Source organism: Nycticebus coucang, chromosome 3, assembly GCF_027406575.1.
Source record: "Nycticebus coucang isolate mNycCou1 chromosome 3, mNycCou1.pri, whole genome shotgun sequence".
Classification (NCBI taxonomy): Eukaryota; Metazoa; Chordata; class Mammalia; order Primates; family Lorisidae; genus Nycticebus; species Nycticebus coucang.
Window position 1 is genome coordinate 87,793,055 of NC_069782.1, and position 7,621 is coordinate 87,800,675.

General features: G+C 41.5%; 2 pseudogenes; both read right to left on the reverse strand.

Annotated features, from left to right (window-relative positions):
* Positions 1–922: 922 nt before the first annotated feature.
* On the reverse strand, positions 923–2,019 carry LOC128581059 (transcription initiation factor TFIID subunit 13-like; annotated as a pseudogene).
* Positions 2,020–2,248: 229 nt separating this feature from the next.
* LOC128582229 (ubiquitin-like protein 5) lies at positions 2,249–2,467 on the reverse strand (annotated as a pseudogene).
* Between the last annotated feature and the right edge of the window lie 5,154 nt (positions 2,468–7,621).

Sequence of the window (7,621 nt, forward strand, 5' to 3'; positions counted from 1 at the left end):
ATGCAGAATACAAATGTCTACATACAATAACTAAGAAAATGCCATGAAGGCTACGTTGAACAGTTTGATGAGAATATTTCACATTGTATATGAAACCAGCACATTGTACCCCTTGATTGCACTAATGTACACAGCTATGATTTAACAAGAAAAAATAAATAAATAAATAAAATAAAAATAAAAAGGAAAAAAAAATTTTACTACAAGCTTGGCGTCTGTGGGTGAAGTGGCTAAGATGCCAGCCACATACACCTGAGCTGGTGATTTGAATCCAGCCCAGGCCCGCCAAACAACAATGACAGCTGCAACCAAAAAATAGCCGGGCATTGTGGCAGGAGCCTGTAGTCCCAACTACGTGGAAGGTGGACCAGGAGAATTGCTTGAGCCCAGGAGTTGGAGATTGCTGTGAGCTATGATGTCATGGCACTCTACCCAGGGTGACAGCTTGAGGCTCTGTCTAAAAAAAAAAAAAAAAAAAAATTTTCACTACAATAATCGCAGACTACTTTCATATAAAAACTTCAGAATACATAAAGCACATATTTTAGCTTTCAAAGATGCCATTTAGATTTCACATATTAAACAACTACAGCATAACTCACACTGGCACAACTATGCCTAACACATAAACACTATTAATATTTCATCCCTGGTTAACAGAAAGAACTGCATGGTTTGAAAGGTGCTTTACCTTATGTGTGGTCATTAAAACTCAATAGTAATTTAAGTATAGTCATATAAAGGCAGGCAATTAATCCAACATCACTATAAAAATCAAAGCCATGAAAATAAAGGCAGAAAACTCAGTTTTTCTACCTTTCATTTACATAGGCAGATATCAGGACCTTACTGTAGAAAATGTAACAATTCTTGCATATGGTTTCCCTAGAATATAATGGAGATTCAGAAACTACAAAAGATGTCAAAATCCATAGTTTACTTCCTCAAATGCTTTTCTAGCCCATTTCAATTCTTCATTCATAGTAAACAAGTCTTTAACCCTAGCAAACTTCCCAGGATCCTTTCAAATCAAGAAGATGATATCTTCAACTTGAACTCGACCTTGTCTGCTAGTAGACATGGCCTTGTGAGTCATTTCAGTAATGAACTCTCTCACAGTAGATATTCTTCAAGAGGAGATATTCTTCATGAAGCTCTGCTGACTTAGTATAAGGATTCTTTTCATCTCCAAAGCCATTCATCATACATCTCAATTCTTCAGAAAAAAATCTCTGTCTTTTACCCTGTCCACCTTCTGAACCTCCTCTAATTTATTCATTTCCTTCCTCAAAAGCAGGGTCTTCCTCCTCGTCTGCCACCCCACCAGCCCACCAGCCTATTGCACCCAGCAGGTTTCACTATTTTTACAACCTCACTTCCGGTGACTTCCACAATTAAAGTGAGTTTGATTGTATTTTATTTTAGTTTATTTTTTAACTGAAATATTTAACAGTTTTGTTTTCGCATTTAACAATACAAATGAAAACTGCCCCTTTTGGGGGTTTATTTCTTCCCTTTAAAACTACTCTGTCTTTGATAGGAAGGAAGAGCAAGTCTTCCTTACCATGCTATTCAGAAAATACCCAGACTCATAGCACCACCATCTGCTGGTGAAGCAGAACAAGTAATATGAAACCAACATTAAGAAAACTCCCCTCTACCCTTATGTGTCTGGGCAAATCATTCCAGGTTCAGTGAGCACCGACATGGGACCAGCAGGAGGTCTCATCACTGGGGGCCCAGGCATCGTTGGCATGTGATCTACCATGGGAGGCCTCATTCCAGGAGCAGGTCCCACTGGCATCATTCCAGGAGGAGGAGGACCCATCATTGGCATCATGGGAGGGCCCTATACATGGGTGCTGGCATGATTCCAGGATGAAGAGGACCTGGAAGATTGGGGGGAGGTGGAATGATTGCCCCAGCCCGAGGAGGAGCAGAGAATGGAGCAGGAGGTATTGTTCCTTGTTGAAAAGCAGCTGATGTTTTGTCAGTCAGGCTCTGGGCCTGCTCTTCCATCCACTTCTGATAGTTCCCTCATATTCTCTTTGTGCTTCCTCCCCCTGCAGTGTGTCTTTCTCACAGATGGAGAGTCATGGGTGAGATGCGTATCGCAGTAGTCACGATACAACTTGGGCGTATTCCCTGCTGGCCGTTGACGACTCCTCTCTAATGTGAGTTTTTAAAAACAAGCCTCCATACCAGTGTGGGAGGAAAGAAGGGTAGAGTGGGGGAAAGGAAGTCTGCTCTATTGGTAATAAAGCTCCAAGTTCATCCCACCATGGATTTCATAGTCCCCTAGAGACACATGGTCCTTAAAAATCATGCCACTTCTTCAGGACAATCTTGTTCCAACAGGTGCCAGTTTGGGCAGCAATCAGCTTCTTAAGTTCCCAATGGTATCATCAGTGTTGCATTTAACACTGACCTTCTTCCCCAGATGGTCGTTGCAAACAGCCTTGATCATCCCAGCTGGAGCTCCAGACTCAAACTTCCAACCTGCAGACACCACACAACCTCCAGCCTCAAGAGCTCTGATGGACAAGATTTTAAAAACCATGAGAGATTCTTTTGCCATCTCCATGCATTTGAAAACCTAGAGGAAAGGAAAATCATTTTTTAGGTGAATACATTCACCAAAAATAACCAGGACATAGAAAGCATAAAAAGATTCATTTCCATAGAACAGAAGTTTATCAAGTAATTGCCTCACTAGTACACTCGACTAGGTGGTTTCCGCTTGTTTGAATGTGTCCTCCTAAAATTCAACTGTTGCAAAACTTAATTCCCAAATTCATATGTTGATGGCATTTGGAGGTGGGGCCTTTGGGAGAGAATTAGGGTCAGAAGAGATCATGATTTTGGGGGCTCCTGTAATGGGATTTAAGGCTTTATAAGGAAAGGATGAGAAAGCTATGCTGATAAACCAGTGGTTCTCAACCTCCCTAATGCCGTGACCCTTCAACACAGTTCCTCTTGTTGTGGTGACCCCCCAACCATAAAATTATTTTTGTTGCTACTTCATAAGTGTAATTTTGCTACTGTTATGAATCATAATGTAAATATCTGATATGCAGGATGTATTTAGGCAACCCTTGTGAAAGGGTCGTTAGACCCCCAAAGGGATTGTGACCCACAGGATGAGAACCATTGTGATAGACTGTAAGAACACCACCCCCTTAATTATTGAGTGTTCCAGACCCCCCTAACCCAAAGCCCAAAGGTGGCAGCTAAATAGTTCTAAGGGAGACAGGTTGACCACAATGAAGCTTGTTCAGGCTATTTTCTGGCCTTTCTGGGTCTCTATTCACATCAGCTGAGGACCATGGAGAAATGCCCAGACATACCTAACCTGATCAAAATAGCTCCTAATCAACCAACATGGATGAAGGAGAAACACAGAAAAATATAGCAAATAAATAATCAGTCACCATCCCACCCAGTCTTAGGAGTTAAATTTAAATAAAAAATGTCCACCCCTCACATCAAATCTCCCCGAAACACAGGCACACTGAACTCTGCCTTATGGCCCAAAGGACAATTTCTTTCATTGAAAAAATGAGTATTTACTTAACCACAACAATGAGCTCTAGTGGATATATTCATCTCTTATCCTTGACCAGAAGAAGCTGGTGAGAGGAGTTTTCTAGCACTGTGGCATGTGGAGGCCAGTGGATTACTTGAGCTCAGGAGTTGGAGAATAGTCTGAGCAAGAGCAACACCACGTCTCTACCAAAAAAAAAGAAAAACTATAGATTCACTAGGCTTTGTGGCACATCCCTGTAGTCCCAGTCACTGAGGCTGAGGCAAGCGGATCCCTTGAGCCTAGGAGTGTGAGGTTATTGTGAGCTAGGACACCAGGGCACTCTATCCTGGGGCAACAAGAGAGACTGTCTCCAAAAAAAAAGGGAGGAAGGAATGTTTAAAAAAAAATTTTTTTTTTTTTTGCAGTTCTTGGCCAGGGCCGGGTTTGAACCCACCACCTCCATTATAAGGGGTCCTACTTATGCTAGGCACCATACTCACTGAGCCACAGGCGCCACCCCTAAATATATATATATATATTTTTTTTTTTGAGGAAGTCTCACTCTGGCACCCTATGAGCCATGGCACCATAGCTCACAGCAACCTCAGAATGGTAGGCTTGAGCAATCCATGGCCAATCTTCACTCCTCAACACTCCACCTTCATTATTTTAAGATGAATTGCAGATATTTCACCTGAAAATACTCCCATATGTATCTCTAAAGAAGAAACATCCTTGAATGCAACTGCACTTTAGTATTTTAAACACTGGAGCCTCTACTATTCCCAAGTTCCACTGTAAAGCAATCAGAGAAAATTCTTTTGGTTACATGAGCTGGCCGCAGCCTGTAAGTTTGAGTTTTATTTTATTGTTTTTATTTTATACTTGCACTTTTAAAAAGTGAAAGCTCAAAAAGCCAGCACAATGGGGAACATCCTTAATCTCAATTATAGGGGAAGTCTGAGGGGGGAGGATCACTAAAGTCCAAGAGTTGGGAGAAAAGACGAGGCAGCATAGATAGCCTTATCTCAGAAAAAAAGAAAAAAAAAAAAAAAAACAAGAAGCGAGAGATGAACACTCAAACTCCTCCAAAACACCAGAACATCAGGCAGACAGCCTCCCACAAAAGAAATGTTGGTCACCACAAAATGCGCTTACTCACCACTGGAAGGCACATCCTACCTCTACTTTAGCCTTTCAGAGCCTTTCAGAGCCTCTGAGCAGCATTACTTCAATCCAACCCTGAGAAGCCCACCCTGCATATGCCCTACTCAGCCCGCCCTAGCCACACCTCTTTGTGACTTTACTCAACCCGCCTTTTCAAATCTGACTTGGTTAATTCTTTTTTTTTTTTTTTGGCGGGGGGGTTCATTTTAGCAGGTCCAGGACATGTTCTTTCCCATCAGCCCCCATACAGGTGGCTGGCACCCTTAACCACTGAGCTATGGGCACCCAGACGTGACTTGGTTAATTCATTGACAACTACTGCAAACAAGTTTATTATTTATTCCCTATGATGAAGGAGGTACTATTTTATTTCCATGTAAACTTGAAGATACTGGAGGCAGAGATGTTTGGCCATTGAGTGAGCCTCTCACCCTGACGGTCTGACTTTGAACCTCATGTTTGTCATCATTCTTCTTCTTAAGTTGGAGACTACTCACTCTATGAGGCCAGAAGCTTTGTGAGGCTCTCAGATCATCCACATGACTTGATAAATCATTGATTAAGGAATTTTGAGATGGGAGGCAGGGGAGACCAGAAATCAAGATGGAATAAAGAAAAAAGACTAATAATGTTTTGTGGACATTAGATCATTTGCTAATTCATTTGATTCTTAAAGCAGTGCTGTCAGATGGCCAAAACCTTGATTTTATAAATGAGGAAACTGAAGATCTTTCTGCTTTCTTTGCAACCCTAGGACTTGGTACCCAAATCTATGCGAGAAGGCAGTAAGACTCGGAAGGATTTTTGTACTCCAGATGTGGGAAACAGCACACCTGCTTAAAAGTTATTTTACATTAATCCATTGGCATTCAGAGGAATTCACATATTCCTCAATTTAAAGAATGGCTTTTGGCTCGGCTCCCTTAGCTCACTGAGCCAGGTGCCAATCCGTAGCTGGCAGGTTCCAGCCTGGCCCAGGCCTGCTGAAACAGCAATGACGACTGCAATCAAAAAACAGCCGGGTGTTGTGAGGAGCGCCTGTAGTCCCAGCTTCTTGGGAGGCTGAGGCAAGAGAATTGCTTAAGCCCAAGAGTTTGAGGTTGCTGTGAGCTATGACACCACAGCACTCTGCTAAGTGTGACATAGTGAGACTCTGTCTCAAAAAAATAAATAAATACATAAATACATAAATGAACAAATAAAGAAAGGCTTTTCCCATACATTATTGTACTTAAATCTCATAGAGGCCTTAGGGGCTATGTATTATTCTCTTATACGGATGAGTACTGAAGCACAGAGAAATTAGCTCACTTACCTAAGGTCAAACTCTAAGAAGAGGAAAAAAAAAACAAGAGGGACTTAAGGCAGGTGAAAATAAATTAATTTAAAAAACATTTTTAATTAAATCATAACTGTGTACATCAATGCATTTATCGGGTACAATGTGCTAATTTTATATACAATTTGGAATGCTTACATCAAACTGGTTAACATAACCTTCACCTCACTTACTTAATTGTTAAGACATTTCTACCCGACTCTTAATAGATTTGACATGTGCCCTTGCAATATGCACCATAGGTGAGGACCCACCAATTACCCTCCCTCCATCCCGCCTATCTCCTTCAATCCCCTCCCACTCCTCTTCTGAAAGATGGGAGAAAATCTGTTTTTTGATTTGGGCAAGATAATGGTCAACATGGAAGAGCAAAGAGCTCCAGATAAATTCGCTTTCTCACTTAAATCCAGGATAGATCATACCTGGGCAAACAAAATGAAGAGAAAACACCAGGAATAGACTTGGGCACATGGAAGGTCATGTTCATACTGAGCCATGAATGGAGAGGCCTACTCAGAGGATCTCAGTCAGTCCTGCCAGGCAGGACTGGGTGCTTTGGTGCAGTTGAGGGAATATTTTGGGAGCTGGAAGTGTTGGAGTATTTTGGAGACTGAGAAGGAAGAGCAAACCTAAATTAGGTTGGACCTAAACTAATTTCTTCAGCCTTTTTTTTCTTCCCAGTAATTCAAAGTTCAGAGCAGCTTTGTTTTATTTTTTCCTCAGTAAATTGAATTAACACTAGGTGGTGACCTTCCCAGTTCCTCCGTCAATCAGCTTCCAAAACCATTTTACCAGATCATTTCACCTCTTTTCTTTTCTTTTTTTCTTTTCTCAAGTACTATCTCTGTTCCCCCTCCATTATTTAGACATTGCTGGCAAAGGTCAAAAAAATCAGCTCCTAAATTTCCTGACCTTCCTTCCTAAAGTCATCAATATTGTTGGCCAATTCCTCTTGTCCCTTGAAAACCCTCAAACTTTGAATTCTTTATTTTAACATTTGACATTAGTGGCGTGAACTGAGTCTGTCATCCTTTTACAATATACCACACAATCGATTCTCAGCCTTTTAGCTAAGATGACGTGTAAAAGATACCACATAACACTAAAAGCTCAACTTTGACCATTCTGTGCATCGAGCCAGGTGATGCAGCTGTGAACAGCACAAATACATTGGAGTGAACTTGAAATGTTGTGCACAGGAGCTCCACAAAGACCACACTACTAAAGAAGTTAAATTTAAAGAGGAGTCCTTTTATGGAAGAGCCAGCCAGCAACTGCCTCAGGGTCCTAACATGTAGTTTCTGAGAGCAGCCCTGAGTGTTTAAGGGGTCGAGTTTTAAGACTTGGTCTGTATCCTGGTTGGCACCCAGGCTGTCCAGGTGCATCTGGGTAGGGTAGCAAGCAAGCATTGCACAGAAGCAGAATTTTGCGGTTAGTCATACATTTTTGTTTTAATATTTTCTCCCTATTATCTTAGTTTCAGTACTTTCCCCACCTGGTATTGTTTAAAAGTCAGTTTGGGAACAGTTGGTACCTCCCTGTTTCCCAGGGAGTTAGTCAAGCAAGAAATTTGGAGTGAACTAGAAGCA